Source organism: Egretta garzetta, unplaced genomic scaffold (genome assembly GCF_000687185.1).
Source record: "Egretta garzetta isolate BGI_Z169 unplaced genomic scaffold, ASM68718v1 scaffold383, whole genome shotgun sequence".
Classification (NCBI taxonomy): Eukaryota; Metazoa; Chordata; class Aves; order Pelecaniformes; family Ardeidae; genus Egretta; species Egretta garzetta.
In genome coordinates, this window is record NW_009259100.1 from 1,412,081 (window position 1) to 1,437,964 (window position 25,884).

Here is a 25,884-nt window from a genome sequence, read left to right on the forward strand (position 1 = left end):
GTGCCTTCTCTAGCTGTGAAATGAGGATTAGCCAGAGATAATCTGGGCTCCAGGTTTTGCAGCAAATAGATGAAGCTGTACCTGGTGGTAGAAATATTTTGCAAGCTGGAAGCCTCCTATCTGCCAGTCTCTCATGATGTCTTTTCTACCAGAACTAGAAGAAAGAGTTGTTGTGACACCAAAGGAAAAGGGAGACAATTTTCTAGGTTATATGCCTGATTATCATTTTAGTTTTGTTACCTCTCAGGCTTTGTCACAACTTTGCTGTTACTCTCTACAATTTTGCAAGAATTGCCATATAAAGTCAAAAAGTTCCTGTTTTAAAAGAATATTTCAAGTCTGAAGCAATACGCTGGTGCCAGACACTGCACCCCATACTTCCTCTTTTGATGCCTGCGATCACTACTAGCTCAGCTTGAGGAGGTGGCTAACTCAGGGGCTAAGAGTAATTACAACAGCTGCAGTGGCCACACAGCAAAGTATTCAGGCAGCTGTACTTGCAAGCAAAAAGGTATAGAAGGATTGCACATCTACCTGTCCTTCCCCTTCTTTTCCAGCACATTGAAACGTAGCCCCTTTGGGGCTTCTCCCTTGCAAGGCAGAGTAAATCCATGTAGCAAGTTGTTACCCCGTGCCTTTAATGATAATGAGTGATTACTTGTACTTTATCACGAGTATCATGAATTTCACAAACATCATGAAAAACATTTTATCTGTGGATTAACAGATTAACAAATAGTTACATTTCAAGCAACCTCCTGTTTTGTTACCTTCTGATATTTAGAAGTAAAGGATCTCTAGTTCACTCTTGTCAGAGCCTCCCGCTCGGTATTCCCATAAGTGGGGGATAGTCCTGGTAGGGACTTTTAGCCAGGGCAAAAGTATTTTTTTAAGTGAGTAGGTAATCCAGAAAAAGAGACAGAGGTTTCCTCAGTGGAACCACAAAGGGGAGAAACTGATAAGTTATTTTGTGAAAGCAGTTTGTTTCATTTGTATCGAACATGAAATTAAACGCTCCAAGCAGCACTAAAAACAGTAATTAACTTCATCTTCATGTAATATCAGTGACATTTTTCACCACAGCATGCATGGTGTTGGAAATGTTGTTGCTTAGGGTACTGAACTTATTTACAAGCAGACAATCACAAGTGAAGGGAAGAGAGAGAAATACCAAAAGATAACCACATTCCCCAGAAAATTCAGTGAGAATAAGTGAACACCGGGAGGCACTTCTCACATACGTGGCCAAGTCCAGCTGACAACGAAGCTGAAAGGCAAATGATGTACGCCCTGCCAACTCATAGCAATGACTTTTCTTGCAAACAAGAGATTTCTGCTAAAAGGCAGCATGTGTAAAAAAAAAAAAACCAAAACACCAACAAAACAAAACCCCCAAAAGAATCCCACAACACCTGGAGAATTAGAAACAGTTTTGAATACAATCCCCTTCATATATGCATTGGGGCTGCTTTTTTATTTTGGTAGTATTTCTGTGTTCCCTTGTCAGCAGTGAGGTTTAAACGAAAAGGTAGGAAAGCTTGAGACCAAATTCCTGCATGCCTCGCATCCACTCCCCTTGCCACTCTGAGCACAGGGAGAAGGGGGTGGAGCAGCAGAAGGAAGAACATGCACAAGTGAGAAGATCTGATAAGACCACATTTTACCAGAAACCACTCTAAATAAGCACTTGGGGAAATTGTAGCACCCAGTATGTAAGAAGTGAGTGCAACAGCTGCGGTTGGTGCTCTGCCCTAGTCCCGGCAGCCCAGCACTGGCAGGAGTGGGGAACGCAGACTGCTCGGCTTGGTGGCTCAGAGGGCCAGCGCCGGCTGCCCAGGGTGGAGTTGGGTGCATTTGCAGGATCTGGTGGGGAAAGCGTTTGAGTACTTTGAGATCTTGGTGAGCTTAACAGCAGTTGTTTTTAACAGTAGCTATTTTAAAAAAAAATAAAATAAAGTGGACAGCAGTGTATAAGGAAAGTCACTCTTCTTGGAGTATTTTAAGTATCTTCTACAAATCAAGCAAGCTGTGGCTAGTATATCAAAATCTTTTAGAGTCTGAATGTTTAGGAAGATCCTGGCCCTCACTTCAGTTACTTACTCTCCTGCCTCCAACACATCCCGTCTATACGCCAATGCTACAAGTCCATGGTTTATGTATAAAGTGTGTTCAACTAGAATGAACTACAATCATGTCATGAAATTATGTATAGCATAGCTGCACAATACATAAGTGGGGTTTTTTTCCCCATAGAGAAGAAAATAAGCTTATATGCAAAGAGATCACACAAATCCCTTCTTTTGCCTTTACAACCTTGACTATAGTAGGCCATAAATGCATATACAACATTTGGATAATGCATATATCATAATGCTTGAAATAGTGATAAATATTATCAATAACAACTCTAAAGACAATGATTCTAGGAATGATTTCCAACCTCCACAAAGCTTCCTAGGATTTACAGGCATGAGTTCGGGTACAAAACATAACTAATAATGTTCTCCCAGAGCTCTTCTCTGAGAAAATTTACTCCTTTGAGTCCCTGTGGGACAGCATCCAAACCCTTCATAGGATGCACAAGCTTCTGAAAATCTCCAGACTGATGGAAAAAGCAGTAGTTGGCAACGTTCACAGCTTTATGCAACTTCAGTCCTCTTCTTCGCTGGGAGCTTTCAGGCTAAATTATTAAAAACCTGGCAAAATTCCTAGGATAGACTTTTCTTAACACCCCCCCCAGGGGATTGATGAGTTGCTTCCCAGCTAATTTCTTTCCTGGCTGTCCTCTCATTGTAAACTACTTCCTTCCCTCCTTTGAGGTCCCACCGTTCAACTACAAAAGGAACAACCAACTCCTGTGGGTGCCTCACCAGGCTGTCCCTGACAGAAACTGGTATCACTGACCCCAACGCCATGCACATCCAAGGGTTGGGTGGTTCTTGCCCACCCAGCCTACGAAGACCCATGCAGTTCAGCAAGGTTAAAAGCACACACCATTCCCAAACTACAGATTGCGTATTCTCTACCTTGTTCTTTGGCCAATTTATGCCACTTCAATACCCCACTAAAAGCATGCTGGTTGCTGTCACTTGAGTAAGGGTTTCACTACAGGAGGCTCTCTTCTGAGCTGACTGCAAAACAGCATGCCAGCACCTGGCAGTAATGCCTTTCCTTGTGCCTACCCATTTTTTAAGTGTTTATGCCAGGGCACAAGACATATGTAAGATTGCACTGGCCATCTTAACCATCCAGAAAACTACACAGTCAGATAAAGCGATCCAGGGAAAAGGCTGTTTGAGTCTTAAAAGTAATTCACTATATTCACACATAACCACTTATTTGTTTTGTAGAAGAAGCACTAATCCTACTAAAGCCAGTGGGCAGTGAAGAGAAGGTGGTTGAAATAAGACATCATGATATAGGTCTGCCAAACAATCCCTACAGTCCAGCTGTCCAGAGACCTGCACTCCAAGCATAATTTGGTGAAATCAACCCACCTTGTTTGCAAGACCTAGGCCAGAAAAGTTCCTCAGTCTCTGCAGATTCAATCAGTGGGAGGAGGAAAGCTGGCATTGGACCTCAGTGCTGAAGCACACATGTGGTTTCTAGGACAGAGCACTGACCTGTCAGGCTGTGATGAGTCCCAGAAGGGCCATTAGATAAGTGAAGGGTTTAAATTCCCCAGAAGCACCATCTTGGTGCTTCTTCCTACTCAAAATTATTTGCTAGAAGTATATTTATTGTCCCATCTCAAGAGCTCAGAAAAACTGTTGTCTATCAGACAGATCATAAATACATGAGGCTCTGAAGGCAGGCTCCAAGAGCAGAGTTGGGTTTTGTCCACCTCCTGACTATAAATCAGGATAACCTGATCTTGAGCAACAGCAAAATAAAAAGCAGCCAGTGGACTGGCTAAGAGGGAAGGTTTAAAAAATAAATAAATCAATCAAACCCCATCACTACTCAGGTCTTCTGGAGCTGGACTAATCTTTGTTTGATGCCTTCAGTTTTGACTCAAGCATCTTCATTCAGAATGGTGATGGTCTTGCTGTAACCAGGCTGGTAACAGAGCCTTTCAAACCTGTCACCAAGGCATCACAGTGATACTCCATCTGCTTCTCAGCTGAGGTTTTTAAGAGACACCACCCACTCCAAGGGGTTTATCAGTCTTTGTAAACTGAGAGCTAGACACACCCACTTCAGGGACTGTGACCTGCACTCTGCACAGTCTGTGGTATTCCTGGCAGAGACATTTCTTACGGGAGGTGTAGGTGGTCAGAGAACAAAATAATATTTAATGGGCTGCGGATAAGAAATCTTGCAACATTTTGTAAGAGTTGTTTAGGATATTTTCAATACCAGTGACTTAGAGGCAGAGATATAAAGGTAACAGATTTATTTCTTTAAAAAAAAAAAGAAAGAAAGTCTGCCAGACTTTCTAGCCGAGTTAGAACACACAGAGGTTGGGCAGTTTTCTACTGCTCTTTATCTTCCATTACCAAAGGTTTTTAAATCCACAAGATTTTTCTCTTCTTTAAGCAAAGACAGCTGTGTGCTTTACAGGACTGAACAGATTACCTTGCCATTTCTTGTAGGACATCACGGTGGTTTGAGTTTATCAGGCTGTCCCCAGCTGAAGTTAAACACAAATGTTTCCAGGAGGTGTTAAATCTAGAGCCTCACCAGGGAGGGAAGAAACCACGAGAGTAAAATGTTGAAGTGCATAATGGGGGAAACTCTTCCAGGCAGGTTTCAATATTTAGGAGACTATGGGAAGGGAGAGATCCCTTTGGAGCTGCATCTCGTAGCACAGGCTGTGGACTGCAGAAAGAAGATTCTTGCAGCACCTCTCCTTTTTAGCAAAATCTGTGCTCTTTGTAATGGTTTCTATGGGAGGGCGACACAAATAGGGCAGCCTCACGCTAGGACAGTGCACGTTCCATAAAGGCTGCCTTGTGCCTTTCTCAACAGCACAGGCATGCACATACAAAGGCACTGAAAACCTTACCTTCTAACTAGGAGCAAGCATAGCTAGTACTGCCAACCAAAGGGAAAGGCCAAACGAGAAAAAGAGACAAGATGAAAAGACTGTTCCTCCAATTCAAGTCATTAAGCACATCAACACACCCACTAGAAAGCACTCATCTGCTCTCTTCATCTCTTTTTGAAGGTGGATTTTGTGCTTGGCACTCCTGCTGGTGTAAACACCTTTGCAGGAAAACACACTCAATAGTCAGGTTAGGGAGTACTGGTGAGAGCGGAGGGGAAGATGACAGGCAAAGCGCCAGCTGGGGTGAAGATGATCTGGAGGTTTGTTCTCTGCTCTTTCCCATCCATTTCCCGTGGGAGGTAGGACAAGGCATTTAGCCTGCCTATACTTTTTTTTTTTTTTTGAAAGAACAAGGTATAATACAAAACTCTCTGACACTGAGAATTAGTTTGTAAAGGGCTTTAAGATAATATAATAGAAAACTATAGAAGTACAGAGTCTGTTAGTCACGGTTTATTAAGAAGCATTTATTTTGTCCAGGGATGGACAGTAATACTGCCGGATCCACACACCAAGTCACAGCAGTTTCATCCATTTCAACAAAATGGAACATCCTTCTTAAAGAGAAAATAAGAGAGGATAAGAGATAAGAGAAGAGAAGGGGGATGTCTGTCACCCACAGTATAGGTAACATTTGTCCTGGCTCTGGTTGTGAAAGCACCGAACTAGAGGGAAGGTGCAAGGTCACTGACAATAGATAGCCATTCATCAAAGCACACTGTTTACAAACCAGAATGAGTATTTTCAAGATGCTAGCACCATCACATAAATTAACTTGGTGAGCTAAGAGCCCTCAAATTTGGGAGCCTCATAGTAAGCTATTTCAGGATAGACAAAGTGGTTATTTCAAGCAACTGAATGCTGTCAAGATTAATGACACCTAACAAATCAGAGGTTGAAAAGGTAAGAACAGGATTATTATTGATGTTGAGAAAATAAGTTTGCAATTTCTTATACAATCATGAACAAAAGTACTACTCCTAGGAATAAAGCTGTCTATGCGTCTAATATTGAACAAGTATATTATTTTCTTACCACACAGCACAAATTTGTTTACACTAACTGCAAGAAACAGAGTACTAAACCTCAGTGTGGCTTTAGGCTCCTGGAAATCAATAGCACCAAATTAAGTTTGATTGTAATGAACTCAATGTCAGTTGGCAAGTTCTCAAAGAACAAAGCGCTGAGCAATGGCACCCCTCCAGAGGGCATGACCACAGCCCTCAATCACAGATCTGTACCTTGAATGCCCTTGAATCCCACATGGTGGCTGACAGCAGTCAGTTTGGGACCCCCATGACCCCAGGGTTTCCCATACGGTATCTGCTGCCCACTGGGTGACACTCACTTCTGCTCAGTCGATTCCAGCATAGGGGAATCATTAACTCCTCTCCTTGACCCCATAGGACTTGAGCAGACTTGCCTTGCACCCTTGCTGCACAATAAGAATTAGTAACAAGCAGAGTAGGACTGAATCGAAACCCTGCCTGGCAGGACACCCAGGAGGCACCAAGTCTGAGGAAAAGGTTGTGATGTTCACCTGCTGGCTCCAGAGAGGCCCTGGAGCACATCAAGTGCCAGATCGCTGTGCCTTGAGGGGGGGGTGGGTGCTGCCTTGCTGTAAAGCTCGTTCTTCCCCATCACAGTAGCAATGGATATTTTGGTAATTTATAGTGGCTGGCAGACTCCATGGAAAGGAAAAGGGAACACTAAATCTCTGACCTAAACGCTCACATAGACATAGCCTTCCCATTAATTAATGTACTAGCCTGCAGCTGCTCTACCCTCAATTTTTAAGGCATGATGGGCCAGAGAGGTCCTTTTAGACTAGCAGGGCAGCACAGGAGAAGCAAACTAATGCTCCTCTGACTTCAGATTCAAGTAATCAATCCATCTGTATGTTACATAGCATATTCACCTGGCCAGATAAGTTTTAGAATTAATTACTACCGGTATGTCTTTATGCAGCTCCAAATTTAACTATCAGAAAAGGAAAGCAGCAAAAGTATCTTCACTTTTTTTCTTTTTAAATCTGTCTCAGCTCTTGAAGAATATAGGGCTGTTTCCAGTCCAGAAAGCCGTGTGAGAAAATCAACTGGCCCCATCTTCACTTGCAGTAGGCTCTAGTCTTCTATAAAAGAGACTTAATTTTCATATCTTTTTAAATCTCCAAATAAAAGAACTTTTCTTATAAGCATAATGCTTGACTGTCAAAATTTTGTAGATAACATGAGCTGCTAAATGTAGCCACAAACTGAATCTTTCATCTTGCAAAATAATTCCAGAGCCTCCATTTTCTTCAATCAATGTTAGTTCAATAGGCTGTTTGGTACACGTCATTCTTCCTTCCCTGTGGTGGCTTGACTTTCAGTGCTCGGACGGATGGCTTCTGCCCAAAGTCTGCTTTTGGCCAGGCTCTGCAGAACAAGGCAATAAGCAGAAAAGGGGACCAGAAGCTCAGACTGTTCTACACTCTCGGTGGACTCCATCCAGCTGCTATTCCCTCCTGCCATACTGGAGCACACGACTGGGATAAACTATTAGCCACAAAATGAACTGAGAAGTATTTTTCTTGCTAACTGACCTTTCATAACACAATTACTAGCTGTATTTATCAAGGTTTTGACTATTTACAGCCAAAAACTGTTTCTTACTGAGCTCTTTATTCTCACAGAGTACATTGTTTCAAATAGCTAAAATTGTCTTCTGAACCAAATTAATTTCTGTAACTTCATAACCTGGTAATGTAAATCAAGATTATTTGCAAGTTCAGTTCTATCAAAATTGTCTTAAAAGATGCAAGTCAATTTTTTTCAGAAAAACATATGCTGTCCTTTGTTTACAACTAAAACAAGCCACAGTTACATTCACTTTGAAGATCATAGGCAAGAGCTGATGCCCAACTCAGTCATTTTCCCTTCTAGTAAAAGCAGATCTTACAGAATCTGATCCTCTATAAGAAAACACAGGGACATATTTCCCCTTACATTACTCAGAGATATTTAAATTTATGGAAAGCTATTTGTGACAACCATCAATGGCTTCCTGGAACTGGTACACATTGTATCAAGCAGAGAATAGCATTTCTATGGCAACTGTTTCATCACATTTCAAAAATGGATGAACAAGAAGCATTCATCGCCTTCTGTGTTTTTCAATTCCTCAGTAGTACCTTGCCTTTCCATTCACCCAACTCTTTACAGCCAAGACAGGAAGAGGACACTTTTCACTTAAGCTCCATAAAAGTTGTTGGCCTCTTGGCCATTTGGTCACTAAAGCTCTGAACCGATGGTGCTAAGAGATCTGCATTATTAATTCCTGCTTCTTCTATTGACCCACTGCAAGGCACAGACAGCTCTAAATATTCTCATTTTTCTAGGGCATCAGACTGACAAGGATAACAAAATGGTCACAGCCCACAGTACGTTTTATCTCTGCTGGAAGCCTTTCAAGCAAACCCAGCCACCACCAACCTTGCAACCACCAGCTGCACCAAAGAAGGAAGCCCATGGCTCACCTCAGCCCAGCAGCTGCCATCACCCCTGCCCTGGCAGAAGCAGCCCAGCAGTCCTCCAACTTCCCAGTCCAGCTCATTTCCTCCCCCCTACACCTCCCCTTCACCCTCAAGGCAGCATTAGTCACCCTTTCTCCCACACTTCAGAGGAGACAGCATTGCAGAGCTGGCTCGGATAAGAAGCTTGCCCATTTCTGAATCGTACCTTTACCCCAAAGGGCTACAGAAAGGTATCATTCATATTTGCTCTGCTCTTCTAAATGCTTCAACTTTAGTACGCCTCATATAATGCAGAAGAAATTGGTGTATGAGAACTGGAGTCTGACAAGCATGAAGGACTTGAGAAAGAAATACACAACAGTAGCATCAACAGACTGCCCTTCGTGCTGCAGACTTCCATATTTGCACCTGTGCTTGTTGAGACAGCAATGATCTGAATGCAGTGCCAAGCTGCTAAAATTTTTAGAGTTTCTGAGGAAGAAACATAATGGTTAAGTAAAAGTAAAGCAGCCTCTGCAGTCAGGAGAGACCTGGAAATCCCCTTCTCCCTCCTTCTTTTTTTTCTTCCCTTTTTTCCTTTTCTTTCCAAAATGGCCACTTTAATATCCCCAGAAAGAAAAATATTTAAAGCATTATGTGAAAACACTTAATTCCCCTTTGAAAAGGATGATAAACAGCTACATCCCCTCATTCTGCACCTCAAACTGGATATCATGGAAAAGACAGGCAAACAGCATGACTCAACCATTTTGACTTTCTAGGTCTTCTTTGAAAAAGGTTCAAACTTTACCATTTTTAAGACTGAAACTTGTCAGTCACAACCCCCACATTTCTTTATGCTTTGTTCAAAACACAAAATATGTAATTGCTTCTGTTAAGGAACTTTTGCAAATCTTCCAAAGAATGAGCAAGTTCTGCCTTATTTCATTTTTCTTTTGTTCAAGTTCTGAATAATGTCAGCATGCTCAGACTTAGAAATACAGCACTGACCTGCTCTAAACTTAAGCGTGCACTGGGACAGAGTTTGCTTTTCTGCACCTTTCCCTGCTCCAAACCACCCTACGGTATCAATAAGAGGGTCCAGAACAAAATTTGCACTTAAGAAACACTACCAGTTTCTCCTACATAAAAATTCTTCCTAGCCCTAAGCAGGTTGATTTGAGAGAGAGAGAGACAGACAGACAGAACTGGCACTTCTGTATTGCAAGCGGGCCCATGTATATCTTGTCCCGCTACTACAACTCTGTGCAGTCAGAATGTGAACTCTCAATCTTCAACAAATGTAATGCAGCAACAGAAAATGTGCCCATAGTCAATTTGCCACGTAGTATGCGAACTCTATTACCTTCTTTACATACTATATTTTTACTTGGCTTATTACTGAAAAGGTCATTTAAAAATAGTTATTTTAAACATTTCAATTAGATTCCTAATGGATCTCCTAAGCCAGCAGTCCAGCAAATTAAAAAAAATTCATCAAGCCAGTAAAACATGCCTGCTTAGCAAATTTCTCTCCCGATTTGTCCTTAAGGATCACTTTATATATACACACACAAAGTCTTTCTAATAATCTCCCTTTCCTCATCATTTAGCATTAGCTGTATGCAAGCTTATATTCATTATATCCATAAAATTGTCCAGACTTTAATACTTTCCATAAAAATTAATGCAATAAGTCATGTAAACGCTGTTCTAAAAACAGCTATATATTTATTACAAAAATGCATTATTACAAAAATTGCATAAAACAAATATTTATTGTTGCGCTGTTACTGTTTCATGCTGTAGGATTACGTTAATCAGCGGCTTTCTTGTACAAGTGGGTTTTATAGGATTCAAAATAGACTGAATAATTGGAGAATTTATATTCTATTATGAACCAATGTCATTATTGCAGAACCGACAGGATTATTGCAGAAATCCTTGCTCATCTACCCTGCACTGTAGCATCCCAGTTGGGATTCTGGAGGCCAAGGGAAAGAATGTCTGGAGGGGACTTCCATCACCCTGTAACTCTCTCATTTAGCAGGGAATTAATAGAAAATGAATATGACCGAGTTGCCCTCCGCCCACTGTGTGGCTTGAAATCTTAGTTGTTGGCTCCCGAGGACAGCCAGCTCTAAGAGCATTTGTAGAGAACCTGAGCAGTTTGAGGAGGACTCAAGCAGGGGACAGTGCTCAGGTACAGCAGGGTGGGCAGAGATACTATAAAATATAAAACTTCCAAAGTTTCTGTGTGCACAAGTCTTCGAAATCCTTGCCAGGCATCCTTTCTAAACACAAAACACAAAAGTTCTCTTTCCCCATATACAATGCTATCACTGCAATGCAGGAGCTTGAAGACGTACGGAGCAGCAATTTGGGGACTCTTTAATCCATTAGAAGCATTCATTTTATTGGTTGAAAACAAAATAAAGTCTTTTGCTTACCAGCATTATCACAACTGCTACAATGCAGGAAATATTTACATGTCTCCTATTAAAACAATGCTTCCTCCTAGCTTAGTAGTTGTAACCTTTAAATCCCAATCTCTAGGTCAAAGGAATGAGTAGAAAATTGCAGTAAATTGTCAGACAGTGCTTTGAGATTGTGCAACTGAATGCACAAAGCAGCACTAATCTGATGATGAGGGGGTGAAAATTTGATAAGCCTTTCCGAAGCAGATGTTCCTTCAGCAATCCCCCTTTACGCTAGTAAAATGGTTAATGTAATCTTGAGTCTGACAAGAAACTTTAAACCAGTCAATTGGACGGTTCCTGCAGAGACAGTTATAAAATATTTCTGGCTGAACCAAAGAATGAAATTATAGAAAACATTGCTTGATTTAATACATTTTACACAGATTTAAGAAAATTAATCTAACTGATCTGAAATGACCAGGAAGCCAGTCTAGCAGCATACATTACCAAAAGTAACTTTCTATGATTGTTTAATTAAAAAAAACCACTAAGAACAAACACTACTTCAAACAAATACAGATTAAGCAGAAAAATCCCTTGAAGCCTATTACAAGTCCCAGCATATTAGATCAGCTAGCTTGTGAAGAGAGCAAGAGACACGGTGTACCAGCTTCCCATAGCAGAGCCTGTACCAGCATCCCTCAGCACTGCCATTTCAAACTAACGGCCCAGAAGAGCTTCCCTGAGTTATTGACATATCACTTAGGCAGAAGGTTGGGAGAGTTATTTGAAATAACTCCCAGTAGCATCAGTGCGAGAAGAGAGAGGGAACTGAAATCCATGTGGTCAGGGCAGCCCCCCGCCTGCCTTGTCAGACCTTCCCCTGATGTGAAATACCACCCTGGTATTTCAAAAAGGTGGGCAGAGGGGGTACCAGCAGCTGCCAGCAGCACAGAAGGAGTAGGCGCCTCCTTGCTGCAACCCGCCTGGCCCCAAAACCAAAAGTTGGGAACACCAAGCCATGGTGTCCGAGGGGACCGGAGAGCAGCTGCTGGGAGGAGAGATTCACCACTCCCCTCCGTCCCTGCCAGTTTTTGCTTTGGCAGGGGCACATGGCGTGCAATAAACTCTCAGAAGTCCTGCCAGGAACATGGGAGGTAGCAAAGGGCAATTTTTGTGCAGGCTGCCCAGCCCTGGCAGCGGGGGTCCCATCTTTGGCTCCAGGAGTCCCTCCCAGGCTATACCGTTTCCTCACTACCCCCTGCAACTCCTCCTGCTACCACCTTGTGCCCCCCCAGTGCTACTAGGAAAGATACCTATTCCTTTCATCTTTTTATTTTTAGTGTATATACACACATATATGTGTATATATATGCACTCTTCAATTTATATCCATACATACAGTGTTTGCACATAGGCACATACTTCAAAATTACAAGGAGCAAATTCTTTGCCGTTAAAAGTCCCCTTCCCCTGCCTTCAAATGCCACGGTCTCCCTAGTGATCCCCAATACTCACACATCTGCTGCAATTTCCTTTGAGAAAAACTTCTTTCATCCCAGAGGAAATTTATTTAAATGATGAGACTTTTCATTTAGGGCACTTTCTAATTAAATTACCAGTCTTTAAAGCCGTTGCCTTCTAAGACTCATTGTTCTTTGCACAAGATGAGAAGGCAGTCACAATTCATTGTCTTTATAGAGACACATATTGGTTAAAAAAAATATTCAGCAGCTTGCAATTTCATGTCCTTGAAATTGGAAATGCTTGTATAGTTTAATACAGGGAAATAGCCAGCCTTTGCTGTATTAGACACGGGCCTTCAACACATCCCAATATCCATGGCATGTTTTAAAAACACACAAATTCTTTGAGATTTTAATTGTATTGTTGTAGACTCACTAAAAGTTCTTTAGTTCCATATATAGGGCCGTTACCTCACATCTGAGATTTCCATATTCTCATTGTCACAAGACAAGCGATCTTGACATTACCACGAACATCCTGAAAAATACTTCTTGCGTGCCCTTGCTCTGTTGGTTATCTTCATTGATGAACCATTGCTTAAAAACCATCCCCGTTGCTTTTAAGCACTTCTACAACCTTCTTGGACCAGTGTGTAACACCACTATAGACATGATAAATGTTCTGCTTGGAAATCTATCTGCCAAATTTCCATTATTGGTATCTTGGGCAAGATTCATTTCCCCTAGCTCTAGAGGTCCACAATGCAGTTTTCTGTATCAGAATTCATCTTCCTAGGCTCCCTTCATAATCAGTGGGGAGAAAAAACACACCTTCAGGCATAATTCATCCAACTCAAACAAAACATTTACTTCAGGATGAGAATAACTGTGCCCTAGAGATGCCTGCTTCTCTGTGTAGGGTGACAAGTCAGGATTAGATGGTTTCATTTAGTCAAATAAATTCCACCATTTGTGTTTGAAGGTATTCTTTTCCTCCCATGCTCTCAACATGGAGCATGACACACAGGTACTGAAATCTCATACAGTCATAAGGGGAATTTGTACATGAGAGCATGCTAGAGAGTTCACCCCCTAAAGAGCTGCTCTTGTTTTGAGAGTACAGACTCAATATTTCCCAATAGAAGGAAATGATCAGTTTGCTCTAATTAACGTGGCTGAACATGTGTACTAAAACTGACTTCCTCCATTTTCCGCCCTTATGTTCAGTAATTTAACAGAATACTTCATGCTCTTAGGTGCCTATTTCAATCCAAAACACACTCTGAATAGCACTTGTAGCTAATTGATTTGTTTTAATTTACTTCCAGCTTGCTCTCTAATGCTCCACCACGGTACTTTTTAAATTCTGAACTCAGCAGAAGACCTTCCTGCGAGAATAGCTTCTCTGAGCTTCCCCACAGGGCTTTCACGCCACAGTTCACAGATGAAGAGGCAACGGGAGGACATACACCACCTCCGGCCGTGCTAGAGGTGCACATGGCAGCTGTCATTCCCCCCCACTTCCTGAGTGATTAGGTTTAATCCTTTTGACCAGTGCAGGCAAGGAGACAGGGTGCCAGCTGAAGCTTGCCCCTTCAGGATTTATAACATGGGTGGCTGCTAGGGCCATTTCTCTTGAGGTTTTAAATGGGAGTTTCCCCAGAGGGAACACAGGGTGGTCACTTTGGGAACTAGCTGACTTTCCCAGTCCCCAAGTCCATTGTATTTAGTGTCATTGGTACAAAGACAGGTTTTGTTTCATCCATACACTCAAGCAAGGTACCACTGTGTTGGAATAAATATGAACTGTGGACTTTTTTTCCACTATCAGGAGCTCAAGCCAAGGGATAGTTTTCTCCAACAGAAAAAAAAAAAAAATGCTTTCTGTTACTTTTAATCCTTCATCCAGCTTCTCCCCAGACAGGCTTACTCAGAGTAAAACATGGAGGTAAATCTCAGCCTAAGAGAGGAAGCTGACAATGTTAAATGTGCTTTCAGACAGCCTACCAACTACACAGATTGCTCCAATTTTCTTTCCTGAACTTCATGTGCGTAGTTTGCTTGCTGAGGTACCAAGTACACTAAGGATAATGCCAGATCCCTTTGTGGCCCATCTGCAAGCACGTGGCATGGATAACCTGCCCCAGAACAACACTGGTGATGCTTCATCTGGTGCTGGGTCATCTGCCATCCTTGGCAGAAAAGCTCTTTTCTGGTCCCACTGCTTTCAAACAATACCTCTTGCCAACAGCACCGAAATCAAACATGTGTCACAGTTTAGCTTAAGCCATCTGAAATGGAAAAAGGACCAACTTTCTAGTTAAGCATCAAGTTAACTTGACAAGGAGGAGAATGTGGCCCTTTGAAGCACAGTTATTTTCAGCCACGCTCTTGCTTCCAGAAAATGAATTTTCTTACTAGAGAAAATAAGACTCAGAAATCTTACAAAAATTATTCTTCATGGATACATCCTGGAGTTACATCTTTTTATCTAAGAGACCTTCAACCTCTACCTCTGCTTTTGGGTACAAGAAAACCCAAGGACCTCTTCTGTCTTCTTATTCTTAACTTAAACACATAAAGGAGTACTTAGTCGAAGAATTTTTCCACTGGCTTTACTTGGAGACAAGTTTACAGCTGCTGACCAGCTAAATTGTCTTCAAGTTATTTATACTCTGATCTCTTGTACTAGCAACTAAGAAAATTACTGCATCCTTATACAAGGCATGATGAACATTTTCATTTGCCATGTCTGAATCCATGTTCTTAGAAATCTAATGCACTTAAACTTAGATGGCCCTTCCTTGGAGGAGACACCTTTTGGCAGGGCAATTGTAATGGATCAATTAACACGTTCAGCATTTGATTTCAATTCACCCTGCACATCCATCAGAGCTTCTAAGCACTGGTGCTTTAGCAGAGCAGGCATAAAAAACTGCCTGAACAGATGGCTGGGAAGCAAAGTGCTTGCACCCTAACCCTAGCTTGCACCTTCAAAAACTCATCTACAGTTCCACACCTGAGTGAAATCATGATTGCTTCAAGATAAAAAGACATTATAAATGCAAAGTACCACTAAGAACAGTAAGTCATTCTTAATAGTAAGCTTCTTGTCTCAAAGGGGTTTTCAGCACCCTAGATGCCCATTATGTTTCCACCTGGTTCTCCAGGCTTAATAAATCGCCCAGTGTTATCCGTATTCCCCCTTACACTCATAAGGCCTGCATTGTGCTTTCTCCTTCAAAAGAAGTCCTTGAGAAGTTCAAGCAAGGGCTAACAAGACTATCTGTAACCTTTCACTGCACTTAAGCTAGGTTTCTAACCTTACAGATCAGAAGCACTGGAGCTGAAAAGCAAATCTCTTACCTGGGAGATGCATCAGGAACGATTTGCTGCTGGGTTCTTTGCTGCAGAGCTAATGGCCAGCGCTCATTGCTCAAACTACTTGCAGACTGTAGAGAGATGGGCAGGGGAAATGCAACCAACTCACTGCTGCCAACAGGTACGGTATGGACAAGGAAAGACGTCCAAATGGGAGCATTTGGTCAAATTGCACAGAAAGATATCCTAAAAGCTGTACGAAACAGAGCTCAACTTGTCCCTCAAGACTCTTTTGCCACTAGAGCAAAAGGAAAGTACTTAGTCTGCCCCTCCCGGAGTACTAAGCCATCCTTTTTTTTTTACATTGCTTTGCAGCTAAAGCAAAAGCAAAAAACTTGTCATTAACCTCACTAGTTTCTGTGTTTCTAGTAATAAGGAAAGAAATAGGGGGTAGGAAATATTCAGCTTCTCTCTCCGATTATAGACACCCTGTTGCTAATATTATCAAACATCTGAAAGGTTAATAAAAAAACCCAGCCAATTAAAGTGTCATGTACTGTTGGCAATGCAGATGTCCAAACACAGAAAATCTGGATAATTAAAGCTTTAAGTATGTGAATTTTCCATTGCCACTCATTATTACTATCATAACTCTTATGTACTGAAAGAAGGGCTACATCTCCTTTATAGAGGTGGTTTATTTCATTAAGTCCATGTGTACAGGTAAGAAAATTGCAATAGTGCCTAGAGGAACAAGGACACCATTAAGCCTAGGTATTGAATACACAATAGAATAGATAAATATAATCCCTGACACAGTGTTTGCAATATAGCAGATGAGGGAAATACTACTAAATGATACTTAATTCTTTTAAATCACTACAATTTTAGATACTTAAGTATAACATTTCCCAAGGTTGATACTCAATTCCTTTAAATATTTAACCAAGATGAAATGTCCTTTAAAGATAGGCAGGAAGTCAACTAGATGTTGAAAGGCTTTCTCAAGAAATTGAGAGGTACAGGAGGTTCTCTAGCCTGTTTCATGGAGAACAGGAGATCTTTATGAGCTTTTCTCTGGTCATAAATGAGCTTTAGGAAAATCAAACAGTTGATTCTATGCCTTTTAGCTAAAGTTAATAAATATAGGCAGTCTTGGTTGTCTTTTCAAACAGCTATCCTACATATGACTATAGCAATAGCACTAGAAGCTTCATGATAGCTGGTAAAACATATTTGGATTCCTCACCCCCTACCAACTGAATCGTTAATTCTCTAGCACCTGTAGCATACCTATAGGAATAAAAACATCCTGATTGAAGAGGACAGGGGATTTGAACATGCCTTTAATGTTCTGATCAAATGGTCTTAAAGGGCAGTAGACTCTTAAATGAAAAGCAAAGGCTTGAAACAGCAAGAATTGCACAGACTGACATTTTTACTATAGTCAGAAGAAAGTTCCTGTGCTCATCAGCCTCTTTTTTTTTTTGATAGATAAATCATCCAAATATTGCTTCTCCCAGGGGTCCCAAGCAACATTTGTGACATTCTTAAAGGCAGTTACTTTTTAGTCTGCCTGCTCCAAGACCACACATATAAATACTTAATAGCGCAGCTTATGAAAACTTTTCAAAGGCAATTGCCTTTCCCATGACACACCTTTTGCTGGTTTTACATAACTGCTTTTAAAGTGCAAGTGTAGTAATCATCATCATCATCTATGGCAAACTGACAATATTAAGAAGACCTAGTCCCATACGTAAGTCATTGCAATTTATAACACCATTTTTATTATCAACCTGCAATGCAGCCAACACATGCAGCTGAAGAAATAACTGTTGTTATTCTTATAAAATGAAAGTGGCACATAGAGTTGCGGTCAAAACTCAAATACTTCAACTTCAGTTGCAGACTGGAAAATAACTTTGTCATGCCATGGAATCAAGCACATTAAGAGCCCCCTGCTACCGACTTCCTCAACGGATGTCTCAACAATTGTACTGCACTTCTGTTAGCACAATACCATCAATGACGCAGCTGAGCTTCCTTCCAAGGCATACTTCTTACCCCCACAAAAACTCAAGAAAACACACTCATGACACCGGAATAAAAGGTCACAAGTACCTCTTCTCTACTCTTACATGTTAGCAAAAGAGCCACTAAGATACAAACTTCTTGTACTTTGAAGACTGGTCAATATCCTCCTCCTGGATACTTGTCATGGCAGCAAAAGATTTTTAATTACATTAGGCTGAAAAAAAAATTGCATTATTAAGAAAGAATCAAACAGTTCTTTCCTTGAAGCCCATTAAGGCTAACAGACCTAAAGCCTTGGTCTGGCAAGTGTTCAGCCAGACAGGGAAAACATCTATGATACTGTCAGTGGCGCAGGGCAAGGAGCCCCAGCTGGAGTGCATCTATTTTTCTATCTGGAAGGAAATTTCTCAGGGAAAAGGACTGAGAAATAATCGCCTTGCATTCAAAACACCTGATATGTGTGATGACAAAACCCCCTTTTCATTGCATTTCGTTATCCCATCAGGAGGGAATGACAGAAGAAGAAAGAAAGAAGGATCTGCTGCTTCCCTGAATACAGTGCTGCTAATAGCAGTCCTTTGAGGCTCCAGCTATTCACCACAGGTTTGTTTCAGAGATCCAAACTTGTAATACTCGCTTGTCTTTACAAGGTTACCTCGAGCAACGTGCAAATATTTGACCGTGCTAACATCTGTAAATATTGAGCATCATTATTTCAGAGTTGCTCTGCAGCACAACTTTCTGGGGATCATTCGTGGCACTCCACACCACAGCATCCGAGTAACCTTTGATGAAATTAAATGGCTCTGATTAAACTAGCCCACAGTCATACCAAAGGAAGAACAACTGGAAGCTGTAACAGATTATTTGAACTAGATACTTTCCAGCCTAAGGGCATTTTATTCATTGCTTCAATCCTTCAGTTCCAGGACTATGCGCACACTTGAGTTTTCAATAAGTTTATGAAGCACAAGGACTGAAATATCCATTTTACATATGGACACACTTAAGTCATTCATTCACCCAAGATGTCCTAGTACCTTTGCAGCCACAGAGGACAGAAGGGACCCTACCACCCTGCTTGGCACCATCATGAGGTGTGTGGGATCCTGGGCATGCAGGGCGAGTGCCAAGGTTGCAAGGAAATGCCCTGGTGCAGAAGGGAGAGAAACCAGTTCAGAGAGGTGTGAAGATGCCAGCACACTTCCTTGATCTGTATTACCATGCTCCAGCACCCAACAGGGACCTTCCCAAAACAGTTTTGGCACAGATATAAACTTCTAACTGAAAAACAATCTCTAGCTTGTACACCGACTCATCTCTTTCTTAAGCCTGAAGAGGCACGCTTTGCCACAGTTCTCTGAACTGGGCAGAGGCAAACCAGCAAAAAGGGTGGACAAGTTCACCGTGTGGGGCAGAGGCAGCTGTTTTGTCATGCGTCACACACAAACACCATCTCCATCAGTCTGGCTGGATGTTGCTGCAGAAGTAACATCTGCACAGAGAACATTCTTCCTTCCTGCCATCCAACTTCAACACTGCTCGCCACAGGAAAAGCAATTATCTCTTAATCACCACAGAAGTCAGAAGCCAACATAAAAGCAGCAGATATATATATATATAAAAAAAACCAAAACCACAACAGACCATGTCAGGTTCCCATTTATCTAAATTAAAATCTTTATCCATTTCAACATAATAAGGAGCATAAACCTACTGATCCCATTAAATACAGCTGAAACACATCTTACAGCAATGCTCTTCATCATAACAAAAGGTTAATTTAATCATCCTGTACCACATTTGATGGTTATTAGAAGAAGCCAAATTTTATTTTGGGGGTTGGTTGCTTTGGGGTTTTTTTTGTTTGTTTTTGTCAGGCTTGGTTTTGTTCTGCTTCTTTCTTCGATGTTCTTCTGTGCTTACTTTCCATGTTATATCTCACCTCCAGCTGAGATATATGGGAAACCTTCATGGCATTTAAAGGTCCACAGCATTTTTTCCACTGCTAGCTGAAAATAATAGAGAAGCAAGGACTTCAGTACATTTCAGCAATTTTCCTTCCTACAGCACTATCTCAAATCACATGTTTTCTAAAAGCTCCTATGCTGTTTATTATAGTTTCTTTAATTTTAAAGTTTGGATTTAGATTAGTTGATGGTTACGTCTACAAGGTTTTCTTCCACGCAGTGCTGTATACTCCTTAGTGAATTGAGAGTACTGTCAGTCAATATTGTGGTCAAACCAAGTCATACTGAAGTAATCAAAAGAAAAAAAAAAAAAAAAAAAAAACACACAGGGACAAAATTAGTAAAATGTTATTTCCAACACAACAGATTCAAAGATTTTAGGACAAAGTTAACTGCATGGCCAAAGTTAGCTTCTCATGAAAAAAAAATTCATTATCAGAAAGAGAGAGAACAAAGCAACTGGAATAAATTATTTGCAGAAGGAAAATACTTTGATTGCTTGCCTGGGTCTAAAGCAATCCATTTGAATTATCAGAAAGGATAATAAATGTTGCAGTAGAGGTCAAGTAACAGCAAAGCCAAGAGCTGCAGCTAATGGTGTTGGAACTTTCCTAACCCCAAAGCCCAGAGTTAAACACCTACAGAACAGGCAGAGCTTCCAAGTAAAGACAATATAGTTGATTTCTTCAGATGCTGGCAGCCACAATCATTTTATCTGTTCCAACAGCTTTTCCTAATACAGCAAGTCACTAAACAGACCCTGCAGGCTCAGTTATCCCCCTGCTAAGCAGGAGCTGTACCCTGGAGTTGGAGAGGAACGTGCACCCCTCACACACCTGTATACAGATAGCAGTGGGAGCAGCAGGCATTGGAGCTTGCAGATGCAACAAGGCTCCCACCCTGAGAGGGGCTGAAAGTCTTACCGGAGCCCCAAATATCCACCCACAACCTTCAGGGACTAATGCCACTGCTGGAGGACAGATTCTTTCCCATCCCTCACAGTGCCTGGGTGCAGTGTGGCCTGGCCAGTCTGGGAGGTTTTAGGATTTGCTGCACTACATATTATATACCACAAGCATATAACAAAGGTACTGTAATAGAGCTGGATGGGCCATATAAAAATTAGTGTCATCAGCTCGCCATTTGGATATTTCTCCTCAGGCTTGCTGGTTTTACTTGAAGCCATAGATACTCAGGCGAGCTGATTAGAGAGAGCACCCTCGTTGTGTATCACAGAATGGCAAGGGTTGGAAGGGACCTCAGGAGATCATCTAGTCCAACCCCCCTGCTAAAGCAGGTTCACCTAGAGCAGGCTGCACAGGACATCGTCCAGGCAGGTTTTGAATATCTCCAGAGAAGGAGACTCCACAACCGCCCCGCGCAGCCTGTTCCAGTGCTCCGTCACCCTCAGAGTAAAGAAGTTCTTCCTCATGTTCAGCTGAAACCTCTTATATTTCAGTTTGTGCCCATTGCCCCTTGTCCTGTCGCTGGGCACCACTGTGAAGAGTCTGGCTCCGTCCTCATGATATCCATCCTTAAGAGATTTGTACATGTTGATTAGATCCCCTCTCAGTCTTCTCTTCTCCAGGCTGAACAAGCCCAACTCTCTCAGCCTTTCCTCACAGAGGAGATGCTCCAGTCCCCTAATCATCCTTGTTGCTCTCCTCTGAACTGTCTCTAGGAGTTCCTCATCTTTGTTGAACTGGGGAGCCCAGAACTGGACACAGTAACACAGGTGGGGTCTCACCAGGGCAGAGTAGAGGGATGTATATATCTCAGAGTAGAGAGTATGTGTATATAATGCTCTGTATCTTTTTAAGAAAGCCTCTACATCTTGGGACTATGAGGGGGAATGTTTGATATATGAGCTAGCTACATCCTAAAGATTGTGAATCGGGAAAGAAAGAGGTGAAAGAATCCCAGAACATAGTGTCACCATTTAGTGGCTAAAAGTGGGAAAAACTGAAATTAGAAAGAGAAACAAGGGACTATACAGATGTGGAGACTTGCCTGAATCTGTTCATTGCTCCTTTCCAGAAGGTCTAACATTAAAATACTCTTCCACTTCGAAGAGCAAAGTCTCATTTTGAACACCAAGGAAACGTAGTTTTCAGTAATAACATCTTAAAATGCAAAACAGAAATGACAGGCAAATATATGATGCAATATATACATGCGTACCAATATATACATGAGGGCATACAATGTGAGGCCTTATACTGTATTTCTCATTACTTGTCAACAGTATATTGCTGTCAAAACGTTAAAAGCCTTTTTCCATAAATTTCAGCAACTTCAAAGGGTAAAACTGAAAAGGCATTTTAGCAGAGAGCTTCAAAGTTACAATTTGGTCTTTTCCAGGCTCCTGGTAGAAAAATAGTTTGTCATTCTATAGTCCATGGTTAAATCCTCCAACTTCCCAACGTGAGAGTTGAGCTGTAAACAGTCCAGGGAAAGGAATTCAACGTTTCCAACAGCGCTAAGCACAATGCGGCTCCCATACACAACAAACAAGCCAGACCATACAGAAGCAATGGCGCGTCTTTCATTTTTCTTTTCTCTGAAGATCAGTACATTAACCATTTGCCTCTGTCCTTTGCTCCTGCTTCTTACCATGTTATTATGTGAAAGCACATCTGATAATCTTTATCTCTCTCAGAAACTACAGGGGCCATAGACAGCCTACAATTGCTGAGAATACACTGGAGGTTTTTGAACTCTCCTAAAGCAGTTTGGAGTACTGATGTGCCTTCTGCGGATTTGGGCAATTACATACAGCCAGTTTAATGCTTCTCTCCACCACCAAATTAATATTGGATATTGCCACATGCAAGTACTGTCAGACACCTTTTTTTAAACAGTCCTTGTGGAATACATTGCAAGTATACACCAAGATTACAAAGAAATGTTCTTATCATATAAAAAGACAGATTTCATTTCCTCAGCTTACAACTAAAAGAGAAAACAGGTGCTAGAATTATTGCTTCTTTATGTTAGTATTATAATCTAACTCTAAAAGATAGCTTTGCTCAACCCTCTTTTAAAACTGCATGGTTTTTCCTTACTCAGGAGACAAAGAGCTGAAGTGCCATCTACGAGCATCCCTAGCATAAAGTAGAATCTAAACATCTCTACAGTGCTGAAGGCTTTCATAATCGCAAAGTTATGTTTTAAAGGACCTTAGAAAGCCAACAGCAATAGATTCTCAAGAGGGGGGGAAAAAAAAATCAAAAACAGTAAAAAAACCTTTGAAGTTTTGTTTGGAAAGTTTCTCAAGCTTATCATTTAAGATTCTTTAGCTGCTTTATCAATGAGAAGTTTGGGAGATCAGTTGAAGCTGGATAATCTCATTAGACAATTTCTGTCTGTACTGAATTCCTGGGACAACAATAAGGTTGTTCGTCATAACCAGTTCTGAATCATCTGCTTAAATTTTAAGAAGCTGTTCAGAGTCATCTGTGCTGTATGTCAAGTGTCACAACTACATCAGAATTATGCAAAGAAAAAAAGCAGTGTGTGACAGTCTGTTATTTTCCTATCAGAAATGAAAATGAGTTCACAAAGTGTTAGAGAGCTTAAGATCCTATTTAGTAATCACAGCGTCTGCAACAGGAGCCCTGACAGATCCAGGAAGCTTCCTAAGGAAGATAAGTCCTTGTTTCTGTGTTTGGACACATTTTAACACTGTCCTGCTGCTACGAGCTTTCTTGAAAGTGTTGTATCCTTCAAAATATACACAAGGCCAAAGGCTTCTAGGAATTATTCAGCAAGCTGTGATGCCAGCTGACCACAGAAACAGTTGTTCCCTGCCAAAATGCGGTGCTGAGATCCCTGTCCTGACCACACACAAGTTATTTCCAGACCAGCTGCCGGTCTGGGCACAGCGGCAGCTGCTCCAGCTCGCCTGCCTGCCGTCCTCACCGCAGCAGCCCCGCACGGAGCCAAGTAAACATGCCAGCCTGCTCAGAAGTCCCAAATGCTGACTTCCGTTGCACTGCATGGACGTGCTATTTGGCATTCTGGTTCTTCTAAGAAATTACTGGATTTGCGTGCGTTCAATGCGATTCAGCAGCAGCGTGGGATATACGTGCATTCAAGTGCTGTGCGGGGGGTACTCCAGCACCCCCCTTCCCCATGCATTCCACTTCCTCAAGTTCTCCCCCAGCTTTTCCATCTGACACACTCTCGCCTATCTCCACAGCTCTCCTAGCCACACTTTTTTTATTTTATGCAGGCTTTGCCAGGCCCTGTTTTTACAAACGTTGGTAATTTTTTTTGAGGAGAACATGTTACAATGCAATAAGAAACTGAAGTGGAGATAAAGGCATGCTCAAGAGCTGCAGAGTATTTTGAAGCTGCGAAACGAGTAAAGCTAAAGCCCAATCTGCACTAGAGAAGTTTTGCCAACATAGCTGCATCCCAGATCACAGACGTAGATGGTTTATACAGGCCTGGAACAAATGCACTTTTTTGCCATTAGCACTTATGCCAGTTCCCTGAGTGAACTAAACTCTTCTGCTTAAAACATTCAGTTGTGTAAATGCTAGGATTTAAAGCTTTAAATCTAATAATAAAAAAAAGCCACACAACAGGAAAAGTATATGAAAGCAGCAAATGAGAATTTCCTAGGTATCTGGTACTCCCTCTCTTTGAAAGATACATTCCCTAGGAAAAAAAAGTTCCCTGTGGTGCTCATAGAGAGTCTGACCAACTAGTTACCTGCCCACTTTGATGCTCTGCCTCCACAAAGGAGAAAGCACGTACAAGAATGGCACTATGTTTTGTATTACCAGCACTGTGGCATTCCATGCAGAGTACAACACAAGTCATGTCCTTTTTAGTACAGACCTAAGTCTGAAGGCACAAAATCTGGATTTTGGGAAGAGAGCCCCCAACCTAAGTGTTCACAGTGGTGAATAGATATTTCTACTAAGATTGATTTAAAAAAAAAAAAACAAACGCAGTGCCAGTTAGGAAGCACCAGTCTCAACATTATAATTACACATGTCTGCCTCTTTGCTATGTGAACTCTACCAACACGAGTCTGTGTTTACCTATGAAGGAGGCCAATAGCTTGGATCTCTACAGGCTGACACAGTACCACATGGTGTGGTTTCAAGCCCACCGCAAGTCAGCCCAACCACAAAGATGTAAGCCAGCCTGATGTGAGGACAGTTTAGTTACCACTTCCAAAATGAAAACTCCTGGATAGGTTTCCAGGTTGAGATTTTATCAGACAGTTCCAATACAGGACCTTCCTGCACAAGTATCTCAGATCCCCTTAGTAAGATGTCCCTGGTCTCCCACCTGCCTGTTTAGAGCTCCACCTATGCTCTCAAAGTTCACTTTTTCAGTGAAGGCACTTTTTCAAAGGCTCAGGCCTTTGTGTAGCAGTTTCAAGAAAGACTCTGTGCATTACAGACCTTAACAAGGTCACACTCCACAGCCCACACTTGCTGCTTCCCACGGGGCCACAGTTGGCCAGCATTTCAGATAGGACCAGGTCTGTTGCCATTCCCCCATGGCACATCCTCCTCCACGCAGTGGTGGCAGCCCTCTGCATAGAGCAGGGCCCATTGCCGCTGAGGCAAACAGCCGGAGCTTGCACTTGCCCTTCCCCTCCTCACACCTTTTTCAGGGTCTCTCCCTAGACCTGCCGTTGTTTCCTGGTGGAAATCATTGAAGCAAGGCAGCCCAGCACCCTCTGACAGAAAAGCATTGTCTGAAGGAATAAACAAACATTCCTCCACAACAAAATCGTTTCCCATGGATGCACCATTTTGATAAAGCTTTCAAAAAATTCTGTCTGGTTTTCTGGAAGGGTGTAGATCCTTTCCTCTCTGTCTTTCCCAGGGGGACTGCAAAAAAATAATTTTCAGTTCTACTTCCACTAAAAAGTTGAACCTCCTAATTTTCCTCCCACCTCCAAACCCACCAACTTTAAGGAATGTTTTGTTTGTTTTACTCAAAATACTTCTTGGCCAGGACCACATGTGCATCACTCAGAGAAAACAGCCTGAATTGTCCCAGTCCTGATAAAGAAAATATTAAAGAACTGCTCTTCAGTGCAAACCCAATGCAGAGTTTACCATCTGATAGGCCTACTTCATCACATATGGAAAACAAG

General features: G+C 41.7%; 1 protein-coding gene across 9 annotated transcripts in view; it reads left to right on the forward strand.

Annotated features, from left to right (window-relative positions):
• Positions 1 to 25,884, forward strand: part of HTR1F (5-hydroxytryptamine receptor 1F) — a 118,772-nt gene that overhangs the window by 80,104 nt on the left and 12,784 nt on the right. For 2 of the 9 annotated variants that reach the window (XM_035890757.1, XM_035890761.1), the window contains exons 3-4: positions 13,758 to 13,920; positions 15,760 to 15,931. The exons of 4 other annotated variants lie outside the window; for them this stretch is intronic. The gene's annotated coding sequence lies outside the window, so the exon portion shown is untranslated. Of the gene's footprint in view, positions 1 to 7,093; positions 7,167 to 13,757; positions 13,921 to 15,759; positions 15,932 to 25,884 lie in introns of those variants that run through there. 3 more of the 9 variants (XM_035890759.1, XM_035890758.1, XM_035890763.1) reach the window with 3 other exon arrangements.